The 24852-nt window shown below is 46.0% G+C and overlaps 1 long non-coding RNA gene across 2 annotated transcripts in view; it reads right to left on the minus strand.

Annotated features, from left to right (window-relative positions):
- The window catches only part of LOC134912512 (uncharacterized), a 146403-nt gene that overhangs the window by 88649 nt on the left and 32902 nt on the right, over positions 1 to 24852 (minus strand). For both annotated transcript variants that reach the window (XR_010176978.1, XR_010176977.1), the window contains exon 2: positions 5960 to 6275. This is a non-coding gene — a long non-coding RNA (uncharacterized LOC134912512). The remainder of the gene's footprint in view (positions 1 to 5959; positions 6276 to 24852) is intronic.

Below are 24852 nucleotides of genomic sequence, written 5' to 3' on the forward strand. Positions count from 1 at the left end.
CGCTCAGCCAGAAATCCCAACAAAGTCAAATCCACTATATCCGCAGTCCAGCCCGACAGCTGGGACAACTGCGCAGCCACATAATAAAGTCTCAAATTGGGAAGGCCCACTCCTCCCAAATATAGTGGTTTATATAATGTTTTAATAGTGATTCGTGCTGGTCTGTTGCCCCAAACAAAAGATGACAATATACCCTCAATTATACTAAATAGGGCATACAAAAATTTAGGTTGCATCACCATTTTAAACAGATTGACGCGACCCAAGACAGATCAGGGTAATTTTCTCCATGTATGAGCCCTTTCCTTAAAATTTACAATAATAGGATCGATATTTTGAGTCACATAATCTACCGCTCTAGGTGTAATCCAAATACCAAGGTACTTGAACCTTAATGTCCACTGTAAGGGATGTGCTTTTTGCAAATCTACAGGGAGGATACCAGAGATAGGAAGAATATGTGACTTATCCCAATTAATTAACAGGCCTGAGAAAACACCAAATTTATCAACTACTTGAAACATATTTTCTAGGGAATCTTTAGAGTCCTGAAGGAAGAGAAACATATCATCTGCATATAGCACTTCTACGTCCACAACATTTCCAACTCTAAGGCCCTTAATCCTCTCGCAGGCGCGCAACAAGGTAGCTAATGGTTCTATGGCTAAAGCAAACAGCGCAGGAGAAAGAGGACAGCCCTGCCGAGTGCCTCTCTTCAATACAAAAGACTCAAAGGTAAATCCATTCGCCATAACACGAGCAGTTGGTGAAGAATATAATACCTGGAGAAAACTAATAAATCGGGGTCCAAAAGCAAATTTTTTAAGCACTGCCCATAAATATACCCATTCCACTGAATCGAATACTTTGGCCGCATCCGGGGATACGACCACAGCCTCAGTCTACACCAAATCATGCCTCTGTAGATGGCAAAACAACCTACGTAGATTTTGAGCGGTGGGCTTACCCGGCATAAACCCGGTTTGATCAGGGTGGATTATGGATGTGATGACTAGATTCAGACGAGTTGCCAAGATTTTTGCCAATATCTTGACGTCAGTAGTTAGAAGAGAAATGGGTCGGTAAAACTCTGGTTGTAAGGGGTCTTTCCCCAGTTTTAGTAGAACAATAATATTTGCCTCCGACATGGATTGAGAGAGGGCACCTCACTCCAATAATAAATTAAATAATTCCAGGAGATAGGGGGCAAAGAACTCTCTATATTTTTTATATACCTCAGCCGGGAGACCATCGTAACCGGGGGCCTTTGACGCAGGGAGAGACGAGATTGCAGTTTCTATCTCATCCAGCGTAAACGGCGCCTCTAAGGCCTCAGCATCATCCTGAGACAAAAAGGGCAGCTCAAATTGAGCCAAATAGTCCCCCAATTGCTCAGTAGAATAGGAGGCCCTTGACGCGTATAGCGAGCAATAATAATCACGGAATGCCTCCGCCACCTCAGAGCCAGAAAAGCACAATTGATTATTAGAGTTCCTCACACACTGAATTATGTTACTGCTAGATTCAGTTCGAGCCAAAAAAGCAAGATAACTGCCATTCATTTCAGCCTGAAAATAACGTTCATGCCCAGAAAAAAGGAGTCTTCGTCTGGACTTCTCGAATAGATAATCAGACCACTCTCTTTGGGCGTCTTGCCACACCATCCCGTCAGATTGCAGATGAGTAGAATATACTGCGTCTCTAATTGTTGGCATAAAGTTTCCAAACACTTTTCCTCCCGTTTACTAAACAATTTAACTTCGGAAATTCTTTTAATAAATGAGCAACGCATGACTGCCTTAAAGGTATCATGTTTAATTGCCGGGTTCATATATGCCAAACTATCAACCTGGAATTCTTTCCATATAGTAATCTATTCTGCACCTTCCCCCAATAAAGTTAACCAAAAAGGATTAAGTTTCCACATTTTTGTGCCTTGGTCCCAGCCATTTTTTAGAACGAGGGAGACAGGAGAGTGATCCAATATACCCCTGGAAAGATAGTCCACCTTTACCACATCTGGTGACAAATCAGAAGAAATCAATACTAAATCTATACGAGAGAAAGTATGGTAAGTAGCAGAGTGACATGAAAACTGACTAGCAGTGGAACTGCGATTTCTCCAAATATCCACCAAGCCCATCTCCGTTACTAGCCGCGCAAATGGAGAAGGGGACATTAAACGGGGATCAGGCATGGTCACCTCTCTCCACCTATCCAGGCTTTGATCCATCACATTGTTGAAATCTCCCAAGCATATTACAGGGGTTGTATGGGGCTGAGCAATGAACCTTAGCAGCATGACGGAGAATTTCGTTATTATAAGATGGAGGGACATATACAGCCAACACATGCAGCAGTCTACGATTAACATGAGCACGTAAGAAAACATATCTACCATATGTATCTACTTCGCACATATCCAAGTGGAGCTGTACTGATTTTTTAACAAGCACAGTAACACCCCTACCATTACTAGATAGAGTGGAATGAAATGCATGACCAATCCAGGGCTTCTTAAGGGCCAGAACTTTACTGCCAAATAAATGCGTTTCTGAAAGACATATAATATCCGCTTGGTATTTTTTAACCTGCGCCAAAACCAGGGACTTCTTAATCTTTTCATTTAAATCTCTGACATTCCAGCTGAGCAAATGAAGTTTATCAGATGCAGTAGCCATAGAGATCAGAGGAGAAAAAAAGTAACAGGATAGAGCATGGAAAAGCATAACATAGTAAAGCGACGTTCCCTGAGATGCAATCCAATAGTGCAATCTTGGTCACATATAGCATAAGTACAACAGAACACACACAGAGACAAAAGTTGATGGCATGAACAAAAAAAACAAACTAACCCCACCTGCACCCACCCTGTATTACCTTGCAAACCTGAGGTATACCTGGATCCCATAACAACCGTTACCAAAGTAACAAAAGTAAGGGATAGGGGTCTAAAAAATAAAACCTCTACATTATATTCAGCAAAGAACTCTCCACTGAATACCATAAAGAATAATACCCTGACATAATATCAGAATCGCAGACATCTATAGAATAGGAATTGCAGTGATACTTTGCTAAACATTACAAAACTGAGCGTGGCAGATGCATATTTATGGTAGGTTCATCGTAACCTAGACATTTCCCATATACATAACCAGCAGAGAAATAAACTGACCTCCTAAGTCATTAGGAGACCATATCATTGAGGAGCACGAGGCTGCCGTTCCAACCAATCACCAGCATCTTGTGGAGAAGAGAAAAAATGTGTCGTATTATTAAACACCACTCGTAACCTGGCTGGGAACAACATAGAGTATTGTATCTTTCGATCTCTAAGTTTACGCTTACTGTGAAGGAATTGTGATCGACTCTTCTGCACCTCCAAAATCTGGGAAAACTGAGATATTGTGTCCATCAAATTGAATGGGTCCCTTTGTCCGAGCCAGGCGAAGTACAGCATCACGGTCCTTGTAGTGCAAGAAACGTGCAATGAAAGTCCTAGCAGGGGCCCCCGGTGGTGGTGGTCTGGGCGGGAGTCTGTGTGCACGCTCTATAGCAAACTGAGAGGTAAATGCCTCCTTACCAAATAACTTAGTGAGCCAATTTTCAAGGAAGTTCTCCATGGAGGCGCCCTCCGCCCTCTCAGGAAGCCCAACAAACCTAACATTATTGCGCCTCAACCTCCCCTCTATATCAGACATCTTGGCCTGCATAGAGACCATCTGGGTAGATAAATCGTTCACTTTTATTTGCAGGGGCGAAGTAGTATCCTCCAAAGCCGAAATTCTATGTTCTGTCTCGCCCACTCTCTCCCTAATTTTCTGTAGATCTTGTCAAAGCAGAGAGACGTCCACCTGCACCTGCCCAATCCTATCCGTGACCCTCTGTTCAGACGCAGAAATTGCCTGCAATATTTTCTGGGTAGAGTGCACAGGTTCAGCCAGGTCAGAGACAGCACCTGTAGCGGCAGGCGAGGCTGGAGTAGTGTCTCCCGTCTTGCCGATTGGGATGTCTGTGATGATCTGGCATATTTCTCCGACTTCGCAGCAGCGGCCCCTGCACTTTGACCACCTTTCACCATGACAGCACCAAATGTGAGGCTGGAGCCCCTTATATGTTATAGCAATTATAGCCAAATTATCAACAAGAGGAGCTGTAGCACTGAAGCAGCCCAAAGCAAAGTTCAGTGAAAAATGAGAGAGCAGCAATTTAGGCCAAGAGTACCTATATTCAGCAGAATAAACAAATGACAGCTGCCTTGGAGCACTAGCACAACCAGCTGCATGGTTGTAGCAATTAACAGAAATATGTGTATCCACGGGTAATGGTGGAGTACCCTTATATCATTCACTGAAGCAGCACAATCAAAATCAAAATGGCGGCGGTGCGCCAGCAGCAGGGTTTCAGGCCCAGTAAGAACAGTGGTGTCTCAGCCCACAGCGCCTCAGTAATCACCTCACAGACCCCAGTATAGTGAAGGGGTTCAATTGCAGCCAGTACAGCCACGTGGTGCTATAACAGCAAAGTCCCGATGCAGCGGGGAAGAAATAGCAGGGGGGCGGGTAGTGCTATCTCACCCAGCCGCCTGGCCCTGTCAGCCAGCCGCAATCACCCTGGCTCACCCGCTCAGTGGCTGCAGTCCTCGCCGCTATGTTCCGCCAGCCGGAGGATCGGAGAGAGCCGCTACCGGAAGCGCAGCAGCGTGCAGATCTGGGTCTTCCAGCACGGCCGGCCGCGGCACCCAGCAGCAAGGCCGCTCCACAAAAGGTGTCACTGGTGGGGCACTATAGATGTAACGGCCACCTCACACACATCAGCGGGCACAGCGTACTTTCATGCAGCAATGGGGCAATTTCTGTCAGGGTACAGGATAAATCAGTCAGGATTGGTGTGGAGAGCTATAGCTACTAGCAGCTACTCCATGCTGATCCAAGCCACGCCCCGATATACAGTTCTTGTTAGTATCTTACCATAGAGAGCTTGATGGAGTTTGTAAGTCCCCTGTATCACTGTCTTTTATTTTTTCTCTTTAAGCATAACATTGTATTACCACATCAGAGTAATAAGAGTAATAATTTTCCTTCCATGTTCGGACCTAGCTTTCTCAATGTGCATGCATGGTTGTGCAACCTTTAGTTACTTTATCCCTCTCATAAGGGCTGTAACTAGGAGTGTCCCATTTTGCTGTCCTACAGGCCTTGCTTCTGGCTAGCAGCAGCCAGTATCACTGTGGCAGAACCTCTGTGGCATCCTATGGACATTCCAGACAGGTACCCTGCCATCTGTACAGCTGCTCTGAGCATCAAGCGGTGCTGCACTTATCGATGCTTGGCGGTCAGGTTTCCTCTGTGCAAGGTCATGATGTCATGTGCTTAGGGGGTGGCACAGGGTGGCATAGAGCCCTGTTACAGTACTGCATTTCCACAAAACAAAAATATGCCTAAAGATTGAGTGTCTATCCAAGTTTTCTCCACAGGATTCTAAGTATTAATAAACTAAATTTAATATGATGAGTCTATAATATTATATACAGTATGTATGAACTTATTTAGTGCACAGTGTAATTCACTGCAAGATAACAATGATTAGGTATTTGGCACCACCAAGATGAATAACAAAACAGAGCTACACATGTTCATTCTTAGGTAATGATACTAATTGGTATGGCAGAAATATTGTATCATGACACACTAAAATAATGTAAGAAAAGTAATTTTACATATTCGTATGACACAAAAATAAAACTAATCTAAGAATTGCTATAAATACCACAATAATAATGTGCACATAAACTGAATAATTGTTAACTCTTTCCAATAGTATGTATCTATCAATGAAAATAGCAATAATTGGTTTTAACTGTGGAGTAATGAACATACAATGCATCTATACATATTGGTATACAGTATCTACTTTGAAACACAGTGTCCCGAAACAGTGAAAACTTTTGATTTACCAGATTAACAATTAACGGAATGCAGGATGCCTCCAGCTAAGTGTGAATAGAATAGTCCTGATGGCCACTTTCGTCATCTGCAGGTCTCTTTTCTTGCTAGCTGTTGGAGGCCAAGCTAAGCTTAATCAGGGTTTCACTGACCACTGTTGTACTCTGTCATTTCCACATGATGAGACATTTGTCTTCAATTATCACTTCAGCCTTTCAGGCATTATGCTATTTGACCAACACATACTGTGGCCGGGGTGTAATGAAGTCCGAGTTTGGCGGCTGTGCCCTGGATCTAAGAATCCAAATTGTTCTGGTTATACTGTACCTGTAAAAATATAAAGAGGATTGCACAAGATTCTGAATCTGCTTTATCTTCTTTCATTCTTTTTTTTGCATTATCACGGTATCCGGACTCCAGGTCGACAACAAAAAGGTCGACACACCTTAGGTCGACGCCAATTGGTCGACGCACCTTGGGTCGACGTGGACAAAAGGTCGACAGGAACAAGGTCGACATGGAAAAAGGTCGACGTGAGTTTTTCACAATTTTTTTCTTTTTTGGAACCTTTTCATACTAAACGATCCACGTGGACTACGATTGGAACGGTAATCTGTACCGAGCGAAGCGGAGCGAAGGCACCATGCCCGAAGCATGGCGAGCGAATGCGGTGCACTAATTGGGATTCCCGGTCACTCTACAAAGAAAACGACACCCAAAAAATATAAAAAATTCATGTCGACCTTTTTCCATGTCGACCTTGTTCCTGTCGACCTTTTGTCCATGTCGACATTTTGTCCACGTCGACCTAAGGTGTGTCGACCAATTGGCGTCGACCTAAGGTGTGTTGACCTTTTTGTTGTCGACCTGGAGTCCCAGACCCATTATCACATAGCCTGTACTGATAGATGTTGAATAGCACCATCAGTGAAACTTCTGAATAAAAGAGGGTACGTGTCATTCTTTATTGGTTAGCACAGAGGTTCCCAAACTGTGTGCCGTGGCTCCCTGGGGTGCCTCGGGACACTTGCAGGGGTGCTCTGGGTTGGTGGTCCAGGACCAATTCAAATGATTCATGGTCAATATAATAGGCAAAACCAGTGCTAGTGGCTGTCAGTCATAAAATATGTGGCCAAACATAAGCAAATCTTGTCCCTCACCACATAACTGACCCTAAGGATGACATATAAACGCAATCTACTTAATGTAATATTTCTTTCTAAATTTCTCAATAAGAAATTTTTGGCCTAGTGGTGCCGTGAAAAAAATTCTGATATTCTAGGGCGCCGTGATTCCAAAAAGTTTGGAAACCACTGGGTTAGAGGCATCGGTTTAAACTTGCTACTCTTGCTTTTGCTACCCATGGGGATGAATTTATGCATAAAATTATACAGCAACGTTTTAAAGGTGTCCCACATTTCTGCGGTGCTCTTACCATTAAAAATTTGGTCCCAATCTGTGCCCTTTAGAGATTGCCTAAGCATGATAAAATTGGCTTTTCTGAAATTAAAAGTTTTAGTTGAACCCTTATATTGCCCGTCCCCTTTAGAATGTAAGCTCTCACGAGTAGGGCCCTCTTCCCTCATGTGCTTATCCTTTTTCTTACTTTAATAATCCTCAACTGCCCAAATCCTCCAGTTTTTGGCCACCTTGACACCTATCTCAGTGTTGTCTACTGATGTAGTTATGCTTAGTTACCCTGTACTTGTCCTATATTGTCACTGTTTTCCTATTTTGATTATGTGCATATGTACTCTGTAATTGGGCGCTGCGGTACCCTTGTGGCGCCATTTAAATAAAGGATTATAATAAATTGCTGTTTTTGGTAATTTATTTTGAAAGTGACTGTATTATGATGCTGTTTACCAAGGGCTCCCTTACATTAATGTTAGATATTGCCTCTACATTATTTGTTCTTACCAGGTCTAGTATGGTCATATTTCTAGTTAGTACCTCAATCATTTGGGACAAATAGTGATCTTTAAGTATGTTTAAAAACCTATTACCCCTAGCTGCAACACCTGCCTCCAATGACCAATTAATGTTAGGATAATTAAAGTCCCCCATAATTAACACTTCCCCCATTGCTGCTGCCTTTACAATTTGCTGGTGGAGTTGCACTTCCTCAGCCACACTTATATCTGGCGGTTTATAGCATGTCCCTATTAGTAGTTTCTTTGGATATTTACCACTGAGTACTATTTCCACCCGAATTACTCAATGTTATCACTTCTACCCTCGCAAACAATTTCCTTTAGGTATGGTTTAAGGATAGGCTTGACATAAAGACAAGCTCCTCCTCCTCTTTTGTATTCCCTGTCTTTCCTGAATAGCGTGTAGCCCTCCAAATTTACTGCTTTACCATGTTTCAGTGATACCTATGATGTCATATTGCTCTATTACTTCTAATTCCCCCATTTTTCCAGATAGGCTTCTTGCATTTACAAGCATACACTTTAGATTATTCCCTCTTATCTGTTATTCTTTTTGCCTTGATAGACTTTCCTTGTTTATGTGTGGATTCCTAGGACTTTTATCTTTGTTTCATTTCTTATTTTGGCCTATTGTTCTCTCCACCTCTCCACCCCCATTTTTCTTACTACGCCCCTCCTTGCTATTCACACTGTTTCTCCCATAAAATCTTTCTACTCCCTCCCCCCCAGACACCTAGTAAAAAATCTCCTCAAAGCACTGCTGCCCCCTCCTCGTTCAGGTGCAATGCATCCCAAAAAAAAGATGGCGCCTGACCGAGAAGTCTGCCCAATGCGCCAAGAAATCAAATTCTTCCTTCCTGCAACAATCTCTTAGCCAATCATTTACCTCCCTAATCTCCCTCTGCCTCCCTGGTAGCGCGTGGCACAGGTAATATTTCAGAGAATACTACCTTAGATGTCTTTGCCTTAAGTTTGCGACCTAGATCCCTGTAATCTTTAAGGACATCCCATGTACCACTAACTTTGTCGTTAGTGCCGATGTGCACCAAGACCACCGGGTCTTTCCCAGCCCCTCCTAACAATCTGTCTACCCGATCTGCAATGTGTCGTACCCGAGCACCCGGAAGACAACATACTGTACAACGATTGTGGTCCCGGTAGCAGATTGGCCTATCTGTCTTTCTAATGATTGAGTGCCCTACCACCACAATCTGACTATGTATCTCGCTAACAGCTCTCCCCTCTGTACCAGAGTGACCGCTCCTCTGGTTGCTAGAGGAAACTGTCTCTGCCAGCTTTGCACTGCCATCCACAGTATCTTCGTCCAGACTGGCGCATCTACTGGGATTTGGCAGCTCAGAGCTGGCCTCCCTCTTTCTCCGACCTCTACCTCTTCTAACTGTAACCCAACTACCTACCTGCTCGTCCTCCACTACCTCAGGTCCACCCTGCTCCCCCAATGCATTCACTGTGAGCTGCAGACTTTGCTCAAGATTGGTGATATTCCTCAGTGTTGCAATGGTCTGCTTTAGATCAGTTACCTGTGCTTCCAAAGAGACCATTTGCTCATATATTGTGCAGAGGTATTCACCCCGAAGCGGTTGCTCCAGGTATGCATACATCTGGCAAGATATGCATTGGGTGAGATTCTGTATGTACTCATTCTGTATGGATTTATTTAGCTCCCTCTAAACTGCAGGTACCTTTAATCAATGTTCCTTTTATATACAGAGACCTATTCAAAACACACTAGTACAATCCTTTTTTAGATCTACAATACTCCTATAGTTTTACAATCCACCTATAATAATAATAATGCAATCAGTAACAATGTTTGTCAGTGATGATACTTGCATGTCCAGATGCTAAGTGGACCTCCCACATCGCAGGTCTTCTCCTTGGGTGTCCCCCCTCTGGTAACAGCACTGCTCTCCGTTTCAGCCACAGCACACTCCGATTCAGTGGTTCCCACACAGCAGCTCCCACTCTCTCTCTCTCGCGCACACACATACACACACACAACTTTCACTCTCTTGATGCCTGCTCAGCACCTGCTCCAGCACCCGCTTGCGGCCCCCCACTCACTTATACACAGAGCTGCAGTGGCAGCTCTCTATCCTGATGCACGCTCTGCTCTCCACCTGCTCAGGCACCGTTTGCGGCCCCCCAACACGCTTACACCTGGAGCGGCAGCTCTCTCTCCTGATGCTCCTCTCAGCTCAGCACCCGCTCGTGGCCCCTCACACACTTACACTTAGGGCCTTATTCAGAGTTGATCGCAGCAGCAAATTTGATAGCAGTTGGGCAATACCATGTGCACTGCAGGAGGGGCGGCAGATATAACACGTGCAGAGAGAGTTAGATTTGGGTGGGGTGTGTTCAAACTGAAATCTAAATTGCAGTGTAAAAATAAAGCAGCCAGTATTTACCCTGCACAGAAACAAAATAACTTACCCAAATCTAACTCTCTCTGCAAATGTTATATCTGCCCCCCCTGCAGTGTACATGGTTATGCCCATCTGCTAACAAATTTGCTGCTGCGATCAACTCTGAATTACCCCCTTAGAGTGGCAGCTCACTCTGTTGCTTCATGCTCCGTTTAGCAGCAGCACACGCTCCGGCCCCCTCTCCGTCACCATCTCCACTTGCAGTCGCAGTCACTTCCGATCACTTCTGGTATGCGTCCAAAAAAAAGAAAGATACTCTCTTGCATTATCTCTACGATACATTTTAGTCCTGTGTAAGACTGTACCAGGGTATATTACTTACGTTAATAAGTGGTGTGTGATTAGCATTAGTACACTATTTTGCAGCATGCAGTGGAGGAACCTGCCTTTGCTGCGTTTGAGGCTAAATATCGCCCAACATCACGCAAAATCGGGACAAACATGCCGATCACATTGAGAATGTAACAGTCCCCTCAAAATAGGACTTAGCGGGACAGGTATCAAAGCTTGGAGAAAGATAAGGCACCAACCAATCCGCTCCTGTCATTTTACAGCTGTGTTTGAAAAATGACAAGGGCTGATTGATTGGTACTTTGGAGTCTATGGGCCTAATTCAGACCTGATCACTTGTTAGGGTTTTTTTGCACTGCTGCGATCAGATAGTTGCCCCCCATAGGGGAGTATATTTTTGCTTTGCAAGTGTGCGATCGCATGTGCAGCCGGGCGATAAAAAAGATATTTCTGCAGTTTCTGAGTTGCCCAGAACTTACTCAGCCGCTGCGATCACTTCAGCCTGTCCGGTCCCGGAATTGACGTCAGACACCCGCCCTGCAAACACTTGGACACGCCTGCGTTCTTCCAACCACTCCCTGCAAATGGTCAGTTGACACCCATAAACACCTTCTTCCTGTCAATCTCCTTGCGATCGGCTGTGCGAATGGATTCTTCGTTAAACCCATCGCACAGCAACAAATCCGCTTTGTACCCGTGCAACGCGCATGCGCATTGTGGTGCATACGCATGCGCAGTTCTGACCTGAACGCAGCGCAATGAAAAAACCTAGCGTGCGAACAGGTCTGAATGACCCCCTATGTACTAAGTCTTATCCAGCTCCTAACTGACATGTTACCAAAAAAAAGGACAGCTAGAAGCTAGTAGGTTGGTGCCAGTGTTGGACTGGGGCATGAAGAGCCCACCAGGAAAATGCATTTGTAGGGGCCCATACTTAGGGGTGTGGTCAGTCTCCAGTGGGGTGTGGCCAGCCAACATTGAGGTATGGCTAACAAGTATAGAGTGCATGAGAAGGGCCCCTTCCTAACTGTATGTAGTAAATAATGCTAGTGCATGCATGATAATGTACCAGATTAATTAAAGCAATGTACTGTAGGAAATACACCATAGTTCTGTCTGTGCAGTATAAGGTAGTATATATGTAGTATATATATAGTATAATTCCAGTACACCCCTGGGGGACAGTCCAACTTTGGCTCGTACTTTAGCTCTCTCCAAGGCTTAGTACATAGAGCCCTTTCTCTCTCTCTCTCTCTACATCTTCCTCTGGAGGTGGTGATTTCACCTAGTTCTGAAAATGCAAAGGCTTTTCACTTCCCCTATAAATATGTCCTTTTTTATATATATAAACAGGAGCATGATGTTAAAGGATGGTATTTGTAACTGAAACTCATTGTTAAGGTGATATAGTTGGGCATACTGAAGATCTGTACCAGCAATTAGTGCTTTCTATATCTATTATAATTTTTCATTACGTTACGTGCTATAAATGAACATATACTGCACAGTGAGATACATACTGTACAACAAAGGGAATATCTGTCTTTCAACTGGCATCCAGTCTGATCTCACTGTGCATCATACACCATTTGCCAGGGTAATTGATTCAAAGAGTCCAACAGGGAATATAGACGGATTTTGGAGTAAGTTATAATAAGTTATTTATATTGCTTGCATTTCCATCTCCATCCCTGCTAGGCAATTCCCTATGATTTAAAGCCTTTATGTAGGAGGACAGCTGCAAAGTTGGAATACATATGTCTCTTTAGTCAGAGCTTGCTCATATGCAAGAACATGCCTGTGTTTTGTGAATAATATAGTGATGTGCACCTGAAATTTTTCGGGTTTTGTGTTTTGGTTTTGGGTTCGGTTCCGTGGCCGTGTTTTGGGTTCGAACGCGTTTTGGCAAAACCTCACCGAATTTTTTTTGTCGGATTCGGGTGTGTTTTGGATTCGGGTGTTTTTTACAAAAAACCCTAAAAAACAGCTTAAATCTTAGAATTTGGGGGTCATTTTGATCCCATAGTATTATTAACCTCAATAACCATAATTTCCACTCATTTTCAGTCTATTCTGAACACCTCACACCTCACAATATTATTTTTAGTCCTAAAATTTGCACCGAGTTCGCTGGATGGCTAAGCTAAGCGACACAAGTGGCCGACACAAACACCTGGCCCATCTAGGAGTGGCACTGCAGTGTCAGGCAGGATGGCACTTCAAAAAAATTGTCCCCAAACAGCACATGATGCAAAGAAAAAATGAGGCGCACCAAGGTCGCTGTGTGACTAAGCTAAGCGACACAAGTGGCCGACACAAACACCTGGCCCATCTAGGAGTGGCACTGCAGTGTCAGACAGGATGGCACTTAAAAAAATAGTCCCCAAACAGCACATGATGCAAAGAAAAAAAGAGCTGCACCAAAGTCGTTGTGTGACTAAGCTAAGCGACCCAAGTGGCCGACACAAACACCTGGCCCATCTAGGAGTGGCACTGCAGTGTCACGCAGGATGGCCCTTCCAAAAAATACTCCCCAAACAGCACATGACGCAAAGAAAAAAAGAGGCGCAATGAGGTAGCTGTGTGACGACTAAGCTAAGCGACCCTAGTGGCCGACACAAACACCTGGCCCATCTAGGAGTGGCACTGCAGTGTCACGCAGGATGGCCCTTCCAAAAAATACTCCCCAAACAGCACATGACGCAAAGAAAAAAAGAGGCGCAATGAGGTAGCTGTGTGACGACTAAGCTAAGCGACCCTAGTGGCCGACACAAACACCTGGCCCATCTAGGAGTGGCACTGCAGTGTCAGACAGGATGGCACTTAAAAAAATAGTCCCCAAACAGCACATGATGCAAAGAAAAAAAGAGCTGCACCAAAGTCGTTGTGTGACTAAGCTAAGCGACCCAAGTGGCCGACACAAACACCTGGCCCATCTAGGAGTGGCACTGCAGTGTCACGCAGGATGGCGCTTCCAAAAAATACTCCCCAAACAGCACATGACGCAAAGAAAAAAAGAGGCGCAATGAGGTAGCTGTGTGACGACTAAGCTAAGCGACCCTAGTGGCCGACACAAACACCTGGCCCATCTAGGAGTGGCACTGCAGTGTCACGCAGGATGGCCCTTCCAAAAAATACTCCCCAAACAGCACATGACGCAAAGAAAAATGAAAGAAAAAAGAGGTGCAAGATGGAATTGTCCTTGGGACCTCCCACCCACCCTTATGTTGTAAAAACAGGACATGCACACTTTAACGAACCCATCATTTCAGCGACAGGGTCTGCCACACGACTGTGACTGAAATGACTGGTTGGTTTGGGCCCCCACCAAAAAAGAAGCAATCAATCTCTCCTTGCACAAACTGGCTCTACAGAGGCAAGATGTCCACCTCATCATCATCGTCCGATTCATCACCCCTTTCACTGTGTACATCCCCCTCCTCACAGATTATTAATTCGTCCCCACTGGAATCCACCATCTCAGGTCCCCGTGTACTTTCTGGAGGCAATTTCTGCTGGTGAATGTCTCCATGGAGGAATTGATTATAATTCATTTTAATGAACATCATCTTCTCCACATTTTCTGGAAGTAACCTTGTACGCCGATTGCTGACAAGGTGAGCGGCGGCACTAAACACTCTTTCGGAGTACACACTGGAGGGAGGGCAACTTAGGTAGAATAAAGCCAGTTTGTGCAAGGGCCTCCAAATTGCCTCTTTTTCCTGCCAGTATACGTACGGACTGTCTGACGTGCCTACTTGGATGCGGTCACTCATATAATCCTCCACCATTCTTTCAATGGTGAGAGAATCATATGCAGTGACAGTAGACGACATGTCAGTAATCGTTGGCAGGTCCTTCAGTCCGGACCAGATGTCAGCATCAGCAGTCGCTCCAGACTGCCCTGCATCACCGCCAGCGGGTGGGCTCGGAATTCGTAGCCTTTTCCTCGCACCCCCAGTTGCGGGAGAATGTGAAGGAGGAGATGTTGACGGGTCGCGTTCCGCTTGACTTGACAATTTTCTCACGAGCAGTTCTTTGAACCTCTGCAGACTTGTGTCTGCCGGAAAGAGAGATCCAACGTAGGTTTTAAATCTAGGATCGAGCACGGTGGCCAAAATGTAGTGCTCTGATTTTAACAGATTGACCACCCGTGAATTCTGGTTAAGCGAATGAAGGGCTCCATCCACAAGTCCCACATGCCTAGCGGAATCGCTCTGTTTTAGCTCCTCCTTCAATGCCTCCAGCTTCTTCTGCAAAAGCCTGATGAGGGGAATGACCTGACTCAGGCTGGCAGTGTCTGAACTGACTTCACGTGTGGCAAGTTCAAAAGGTTGCAGAACCTTGCACAACGTTGAAATCATTCTCCACTGCGCTTGAGACAGGTGCATTCCACCTCCTTTGCCTATATCGTGGCCAGATGTATAGGCTTGAATGGCCTTTTGCTGCTCCTCCATCCTCTGAAGCATATAGAGGGTTGAATTCCACCTTGTTACCACCATTTGCTTCAGATGATGGCAGGTCAGGTTCAGGTGTTTTTGGTGGTGCTCCAGTCTTCTGTACGCGGTGCCTGTACGCCGAAAGTGGCCCGCAATTCTTCTGGCCACTGATAGCATCTCTTGCACGCCCCTGTCGTTTTTTAAATAATTCTGCACCACCAAATTCAAGGTATGTGCAAAACATGGGACGTGCTGGAATTTGCCCAGATGTAATGCACGCACAATATTGCTGGCGTTGTCCGATGCCACAAATCCCCAGGAGAGTCCAATTGGGGTAAGCCATTCTGCGATGATCTTCCTCAGTTGCCGTAAGAGGTTTTAAGCTGTGTGCGAATTCTGGAAAGCGGTGATACAAAGCGTAGCCTGCCTAGGAACGAGTTGGCGTTTGCGAGATGCTGCTACTGGTGCCGCCGCTGCTGTTCTTGCTGCGGGAGGCAATACATCTACCCAGTGGGCTGTCACAGTCATGTAGTCCTGAGTCTGCCCTGCTCCACTTGTCCACATGTCCGTGGTTAAGTGGACATTGGGTACAACTGCATTTTTTAGGACACTGGTGAGTCTTTTTCTGACGTCCGTGTACATTCTCGGTATCGCCTGCCTAGAGAAGTGGAACCTAGATGGTATTTGGTAACGGGGGCACACTACCTCAAGCAATTGTCTAGTTCCCCGTGAACTAACGGCGGATACTGGACGCACGTCTAACACCAACATAGTTGTCAAGGCCTCAGTTATCCGCTTTGCAACAGGATGACTGCTGTGATATTTCATCTTCCTCGCAAAGGACTGTTGGACAGTCAATTGCTTACTGGAAGTAGTACAAGTGGTCTTCCGACTTCCCCTCTGGGATGACGATCGACTCCCAGCAGCAACAACAGCAGCGCCAGCAGCAGTAGGCGTTACACTCAAGGATGCATCGGATGAATCCCAGGCAGGAGAGGACTCGTCAGACTTGCCAGTGACATTGCCTGCAGGACTATTGGCTTTCCTGGGTAAGGAGGAAATTGACACTGAGGGAGTTGGTGGTGTGGTTTGCGCGAGCTTGGTTACAAGAGGAAGGGATTTACTGGTCAGTGGACTGCTTCCGCTGTCGCCCAAAGTTTTTGAACTTGTCACTGACTTATTATGAATGCGCTGCAGGTGACGTATAAGGGAGGATGTTCCGAGGTGGTTAACGTCCTTACCCCTACTTATTACAGCTTGACAAAGGCAACACACGGCTTGACACCAGTTGTCCGCATTTCTGTTGAAATAATTCCACACTGAAGAGCTGATTTTTTTTGTATTTTGACCAGGCATGTCAATGGCCATATTCCTCCCACGGACAACAGGTGTCTCCCCTGGTGCCTCACTTAAACAAACCACCTCACCATCAGAATCCTCCTTGTAAATTTCCTCCCCAGCGCCAGCAACACCCATATCCTCATCCTGGTGTACTTCAACACTGACATCTTCAATTTCACTATCAGGAACTGGACTGCGGGTGCTCCTTTCAACACTTGCAGGGGGCGTGCAAATGGTGGAAGGCGCAAGCTCTTCCCGTCCAGTGTTGGGAAGGTCAGGCATCGCAACCGACACAATTGGACTCTCCTTTGGGATTTGGGATTTCGAAGAACGCACAGTTCTTTGCTGTGCTTTTGCCGCAAGTCTTTTCTTTTTTCTAGCGAGAGGATGAGTGCTTCAATCCTCATGTGAAGCTGAACCACTAGCCATGAACATAGGCCAGGGCCTCAGCCGTTCCTTGCCACTCCGTGTCGTAAATGGCATATTGGCAAGTTTACGCTTCTCCTCAGACGCTTTTAATTTTGATTTTTGGGTCATTTTTTTACTGATCTTTTGTGTTTTGGATTTTACATGCTCTGTACTATGACATATGGCATCGGCCTTGGCAGACGACGTTGATGGCATTTCATCGTCTCGGCCATGACTAGTGGCAACAGCTTCAGCACGAGGTGGAAGTGGATCTTGATCTTTCCCTATTTTTTTAACCTCCACATTTTTGTTCTCCATATTTTGCGCACAACTAAAAGCCACCACAGGTATACAATGTAGATGGGTGGATAGTATACTATTATTACTTATACTTATGGACGACGAGTGATGACACAGAGGTAGGTACAGCCGTGGCCTACCGTACTGCTGCTTATATATATAATATACTGTATAACGGACCTGGTGGACACTGTCAGCAGACTGCTAAACTAGTATGAAGAAAAAAAACAAAAAACACCACAGGTATACAATGTAGATGGATGGATAGTATAGTATTATATTACTTATGGACGACGAGTGCACTGACGACACAGAGGTAGGTACAGCCGTGGCCTACCGTACTGCTGCTTATATATGTAATATACTGTATAACGGACCTGGTGGACACTGTCAGCAGACTGCTAAACTAGTATGAAGAAAAAAAAAACACCACAGGTATACAATGTAGATGGATGGATAGTATAGTATTATATTACTTATGGACGACGAGTGCACTGACGACACAGAGGTAGGTACAGCCGTGGCCTACCGTACTGCTGCTTATAATAAGAATTTACTTACCGATAATTCTATTTCTCATAGTCCGTAGTGGATGCTGGGGACTCAGTAAGGACCATGGGGAATAGCGGCTCCGCAGGAGACTGGGCACATCTAAAGAAAGCTTTAGGACTATCTGGTGTGCACTGGCTCCTCCCCCCATGACCCTCCTCCAAGCCTCAGTTAGGATACTGTGCCCGGACGAGCGTACACAATAAGGAAGGATTTTGAATCCCGGGCAAGACTCATTCCAGCCACACCAATCACACCGTACAACTTGTGATCTGAACCCAGTTAACAGCATGATAACAGAGGAGCCTCTAGAAAAGATGGCTCACTACAGCAATAACCCGATTTTTTGGTAACAATAACTATGTACCAGTATTGCAGACAATCCGCACTTGGGATGGGCGCCCAGCATCCACTACGGACTATGAGAAATAGAATTATCGGTAAGTAAATTCTTATTTTCTCTAACGTCCTAAGTGGATGCTGGGGACTCCGTAAGGACCATGGGGATTATACCAAAGCTCCCAAACGGGCGGGAGAGTGCGGATGACTCTGCAGCACCAAATGAGAGATCTCCAGGTCCTCCTCAGCCAGGATATCAATTTTGTAGAATTTTACAAACGTATTTGCTCCTGACCAAGTAGCTGCTCGGCAAAGTTGTAAAGCCGAGACCCCTCGGGCAGCCGCCCAAGATGAGCCCACCTTCCTTGTGGAGTGGGCATTTACAGATTTTTGGCTGTGGCAGGCCTGCCACAGAATGTGCAAGCTGAATTGTACTACAAATCCAACGAGCAATAGTCTGCTTAGAAGCAGGAGCACCCAGCTTGTTGGGTGCATACAGGATAAACAGCGAGTCAGATTTCCTGACTCCAGCCGTACTGGAAACATATATTTTCAGGGCCCTGACAACGTCTAGCAACTTGGAGTCCTCCAAGTCCCTAGTAGCCGCAGGCACCACAAATAGGTTGGTTCAGGTGAAACGCTGAAAACCACCTTAGGGAGAAACTGAGGACGAGTCCTCAATTCCGCCCTGTCCGAATCGAAAATCAGATAAGGGCTTTTTCAGGATAAAGCCGCCAATTCTGACACGCGCCTGGCCCAGGCCAGGGCCAACAGCATGACCACTTTCCATGTGAGATATTTTAACTCCACAGATTTAAGTGGTTCAAACCAATGTGACTTTTGGAACCCAAAACTACATTAAGATCCCAAAGTGCCACTGGAGGCACAAAAGGAGGCTGTATATGCAGTACCCCTTTTACAAACGTCTGAACTTCAGGGACTGAAGCTAGTTCTTTTTGGAAGAAAATTGACAGGGCCGAAATTTGAACCTTAATGGACCCCAATTTCAGGCCCATAGACACTCCTGTTTGCAGGAAATGTAGGAATCGACCCAGTTGAATTTCCTCGATCGGGCCTTACTGGCCTCGCACCACGCAACATATTTTCGCCAATTGCGGTGATAATGTTTTTGTGGCTACATCCTTCCTGGCTTTGATCAGGATAGGGATGACTTCATCCGGAATGCCTTTTTTCCTTCAGGATCCGGCGTTCAACCGCCATGCCGTCAAACGCAGCCACGGTAAGTCTTGGAACAGACAGGGTCCTTGCTGGAGCAGGTCCCTTCTTAGAGGTAGAGGCCACGGATCCTCCGTGAGCATCTCTTGAAGTTCCGGTTACCAAGTCCTTCTTGGCCAATCCGGAGCCACGAATATAGTGCTTACTCCTCTCCATCTTATCAATCTCAGTACCTTGGGTATGAGAGGCAGAGGAGGGAACACATACCCTGACTGGTACACCCACGGTGTTACCAGAGCGTCTACAGCTATTGCCTGAGGGTCCCTGGACCTGGCGCAATACCTGTCGAGTTTTTCCCAACGGTTTATAATCATGTGGAAGACTTCTGGATGAAGTCCCCACTCTCCCGGGTGGAGGTCGTGCTGAGGAAGTCTGCTTCCCAGTTGTCCACTCCCGGAATGAATACTGCCGACAGTGCTATCACATGATTTTCCGCCCAGCGAAGAATCCTTGCAGCTTCTGCCATTGCCCTCCTGCTTCTTGTGTCACCCTGTCTGTTTACGTGGGTGACTGCCGTGATGTTGTCCGACTGGATCAACACCGGCTGACCTTGAAGCAGAGGTCTTGCTAAGCTTAGAGCATTGTAAATGTCCCTTAGCTTCAGGAAATTTATGTGAAGTGATGTCTCCAGGCTTGACCATAAGCCCTGGATATTCCTTCCCTGTGTGACTGCTCCCCAGCCTCGCAGGCTGGCATCCGTGGTCACCAGGACCCAGTCTTGAATGCCGAATCTGCGGCCCTCTAGAAAATGAGCACTCTGCAACCACCACAGGAGGGACACCCTTGTCCTTGGTGACAGGGTTATCCGCTGATGCATCTGAAGATGCGACCCGGACCATTTGTCCAGCAGGTCCCACTGGAAAGTTCTTGCGTGGAATCTGCCGAATGGGATTGCTTCGTAGGAAGCCACCATTTTACCCAGAACCCTTGTGCATTGATGCACTGAGACTTGGCTCGGTTTTAGGAGGTTCCTGACTAGCTCGGATAACTCCCTGGCTTTCTCCTCCGGGAGAAACACCTTTCTCTGGACTGTGTCCAGGATCATCCCTAGGAACAGAAGACAAGTCGTTGGAACCAGCTGCGATTTTGGAATATTGAGAATCCAATCGTGCTGCCGCAACACTACCTGAGATAGTGCTACACCGACCTCCAACTGTTCCCTGGATCTTACCCTTATCAGGGAATTGTCCTAGTAAGGGATAACTAAAATTCCCTTCCTTCGAAGGAATATCATCATTTCGGCCATTACCTTGGTAAAGACCCGGGGTGCCGTGGACCATCCATACGGCAGCGTCTGAACTGATAGTGACAGTTCTGTACCATAAACCTGAGTTACCCTTGGTGAGAAGGGTAAATTTTGACATGAAGGTAAGCATCCTTGATGTCCCGAGACATCATGTAGTCCCCTTCTTCCAGGTTCGCAATCACTGCTCTGAGTGACTCAATCTTGAATTTGAACCTCTGTATGTAAGTGTTCAAAGATTTTAGATTTAGAATAGGTCTCACCGAGCCGTCCGGCTTCGGTACCACAACAGTGTGGAATAATACCCCGTTCCCTGTTGCAGGAGGGGTATCTTGATTATCACCTGCTGGGAATACAGCTTGTGAATGGCTTCCAAAACTGTCTCCCTGTCAGAAGGAGACATCGGTAAAGCCGACTTTAGGAAACGGCGAGGGGGAGACGTCTCGAATTCTAATTTGTACCCCTGAGATATCACCTGAAGGATCCGGGGGTCTACTTGCGAGTGAGCCCACTGCACGCTGAAATTCATTGAGACGGGCCCCCCACCGTGCCTGATTCTGCTTGTAAAGCCCGAGCGTATACTGAGGGCTTGGCAGAGGCGGGAGAGGGTTTCTGTTCCTGGGAACTGGCTGATTTCTGCAGCCTTTTTCCTCTCCCTCTGTCACGGGGCAGAAATGAGGAACCTTTTGCCCGCTTGTCCACGAAAAGACTGCGCCTGATAATACGGCGTCTTCTCATGTTGAGAGGCGACCTGGGGTACAAACGTGGATTTCCCAGCTGTTGCCGTGGCCACCAGGTCTGAAAGACCGACCCCAAATAACTCCTCCCCTTAATAAGGCAATACTTCCAAATGCCGTTTGGAATACGCATCACCTGACCACTGACGTGTCCATAACCCTCTACTGGTAGAAATGGACAACGCACTTAGACTTGATGCCAGTCGGCAAATATTCCGCTGTGCATCACGCATATATAGAAATGCATCTTTTAAATGCTCTATAGGCAAAAATATACTGTCCCTATCTAGGGTATCAATATTTTCAGTCAGGGAATCCGACCACGCCAACCCAGCACTGCACATCCAGGCTGAGGCGATTGCTGGTCGCAGTATAACACCAGTATGTGTGTAAATACATTTTAGGATACCCTCCTGCTTTCTATCAGCAGGATCCTTAAGGGCGGCCATCTCATGAGAGGGTAGAGCCCTTACAAGCGTGTGAGCGCTTTATCCACCCTAGGGGGTGTTTCCCAACGCACCCTAACCTCTGGCGGGAAAGGATATAATGCCAATAACATTTCAGAAATTATCAGTTGTTATCGGGGGAAAACCACGCATCATCACACACCTCATTTAATTTCTCAGATTCAGGAAAACTATAGGTAGTTTTTCCTCACCGAACATAATACCCCTTTTTGGTGGTACTCGTATTATCAGAAATGTGTAAAACATTTTTCATTGCCTCAATCATGTAACGTGTGGCCCTACTGGAAGTCACATTTGTCTCTTCACCGTCGACACTGGAGTCAGTATCCGTGTCGGCGTCTATATCTGCCATCTGAGGTAACGGGCGCTTTAGAGCCCCTGACGGCCTATGAGACGTCTGGACAGGCACAAGCTGAGTAGCCGGCTGTCTCATGTCAACCACTGTCTTTTATACAGAGCTGACACTGTCACGTAATTTCTTCCAACAGTTCATCCACTCAGGTGTCGACCCCCTAGGGGGTGACATCACTATTACAGGCAATCTGCTCCGTCTCCACATCATTTTTCTCCTCATACATGTCGACACAAAAGTACCGACATACAGCACACACACAGGGAATGCTCTGATAGAGGACAGGACCCCACTAGCCCTTTGGGGAGACAGAGGGAGAGTTTGCCAGCACACACCAGAGCTCTATATATATACAGGGATAACCTTATATAAGTGTTTTTCCCCTTATAGCTGCTGTATAGTTAATACTGCGCCTAATTAGTGCCCCCCTATCTTTTTTAACCCTTTCTGTAGTGTAGTGACTGCAGGGGAGAGCCAGGGAGCTTCCCTCCAACGGAGCTGTGAGGGAAAATGGCGCCAGTGTGCTGAGGAGATAGGCTCCGCCCCCTTAACTGCGGCCTTATCTCCCGTTTTTTTATGTATTCTGGCAGGGGTTAAATGCATCCATATAGCCCAGGAGCTATATGTGATGCATTTTTTTTGCCATCCAAGGTGTTTTTATTGCGCCCCCCCCCCCCAGCGCCCTGCACCCTCAGTGACCGGAGTGTGAAGTGTGCTGAGAGCAATGGCGCACAGCTGCAGTGCTGTGCGCTACCTTGTTGAAGACAGGACGTCTTCTGCCGCCGATTTTCCGGACCTCTTCTGCCTTCTGGCTCTGTAAGGGGGCCGGCGGCGCGGCTCTGGGACCCATCCAAGCTGGGCCTGTGATCGTCCCTCTGGAGCTAATGTCCAGTAGCCTAAGAAGCCCAATCCACTCTGCACGCAGGTGAGTTCGCTTCTTCTCCCCTTAGTCCCTCGATGCAGTGAGCCTGTTGCCAGCAGGTCTCACTGAAAATAAAAAACCTAAACTAAAACTTTCACTAAGAAGCTCAGGAGAGCCCCTAGTGTGCACCCTTCTCGTTCGGGCACAGAGATCTAACTGAGGCTTGGAGGAGGGTCATGGGGGGAGGAGCCAGTGCACACCAGATAGTCCTAAAGCTTTCTTTAGATGTGCCCAGTCTCCTGCGGAGCCGCTATTCCCCATGGTCCTTACGGAGTCCCCAGCATCCACTTAGGACGTTAGAGAAATATATAATATACTGTATAACGGACCTGGTGGACACTGTCAGCAGACTGCTAAACTAGTATGAAGAAAAAAAACACCACAGGTATACAATGTAGATGGATGGATAGTATAGTATTATATTACTTATGGACGACGAGTGCACTGACGACACAGAGGTAGATACAGCCGTGGCCTACCGTACTGCTGCTTATATATATAATATACTGTATAACGGACCTGGTGGACACTGTCAGCAGACTGCTAAACTAGTATGAAGAAAAAAAAAAACACCACAGGTATACAATGTAGATGGATGGATAGTATAGTATTATATTACTTATGGACGACGAGTGCACTGACGACACAGAGGTAGGTACAGCCGTGGCCTACCGTACTGCTGCTTATATATATAACATACTGTATAACGGACCTGGTGGACACTGTCAGCAGACTGCTAAACTAGTATGAAGAAGAAAAAAAAAACACCACAGGTATACAATGTAGATGGATGGATAGTATAGTATTATATTACTTATGGACGATGAGTGCACTGACGACACAGAGGTAGGTACAGCCGTGGCCTACCGTACTGCTGCTTATATATATAATATACTGTATAACGGACCTGGTGGACACTGTCAGCAGACTGCTAAACTAGTATGAAGAAAAAAAAAACACCACAGGTATACAATGTAGATGGATGGATAGTATAGTATTATATTACTTATGGACGACGAGTGCACTGACGACACAGAGGTAGGTACAGCCATGGCCTACCATACTGCTGCTTATATATATAATATACTGTATAACGGACCTGGTGGACATTGTCAGCAGACTGCTAAACTAGTATGAAGAAGAAGAAAAAAACACCACAGGTATACAATGTAGATGGATGGATAGTATAGTATTATATTACTTATGGACGACGAGTGCACTGACGACACAGAGGTAGGTACAGCTGTGGCCTACCGTACTGCTGCTTATATATATAATATACTGTATAACGGACCTGGTGGACACTGTCAGCAGACTGCTAAACTAGTATGAAGAAAAAAAAAACACCACAGGTATACAATGTAGATGGATGGATAGTATAGTATTATATTACTTATGGACGACGAGTGCACTGACGACACAGAGGTAGGTACAGCCGTGGCCTACCGTACTGCTGCTTATATATATAATATACTGTATAACGGACCTGATGAACACTGTCAGCAGACTGCTAAACTAGTATGAAGAAAGAAAAAAACACAGGAGTGTTTTTCAGGCAGACAAACGTATACTGGACTGGTGGTCACTGTCAGCAAAACTGTGCACTGTACTCCTGCTATAACTGCTCCCCAGTCCCCACAATTAGGCAGTGTGAGCAGAGCAGTGCACTCAGCACAGATATATCATGCAGCAGTGCAGCACACTGAGTGAGCACAGATATGGTGGAGCGTTTTTTCAGGCAGAGAAACAAAGGATTAAACTCACTGGTGTGGTATAATGAAAACCCTGCACTGTACTCCCTAACAGCTGCTCCCCGTCCCCAATCCTCCCCACAATTATAACTAACTAAGTCACTCTGTGTTCTTCTATAACGGAGAGGACGCCAGCCACGTCCTCTCC

This window comes from Pseudophryne corroboree, chromosome 1, assembly GCF_028390025.1.
Source record: "Pseudophryne corroboree isolate aPseCor3 chromosome 1, aPseCor3.hap2, whole genome shotgun sequence".
Taxonomy (NCBI): domain Eukaryota; kingdom Metazoa; phylum Chordata; class Amphibia; order Anura; family Myobatrachidae; genus Pseudophryne; species Pseudophryne corroboree.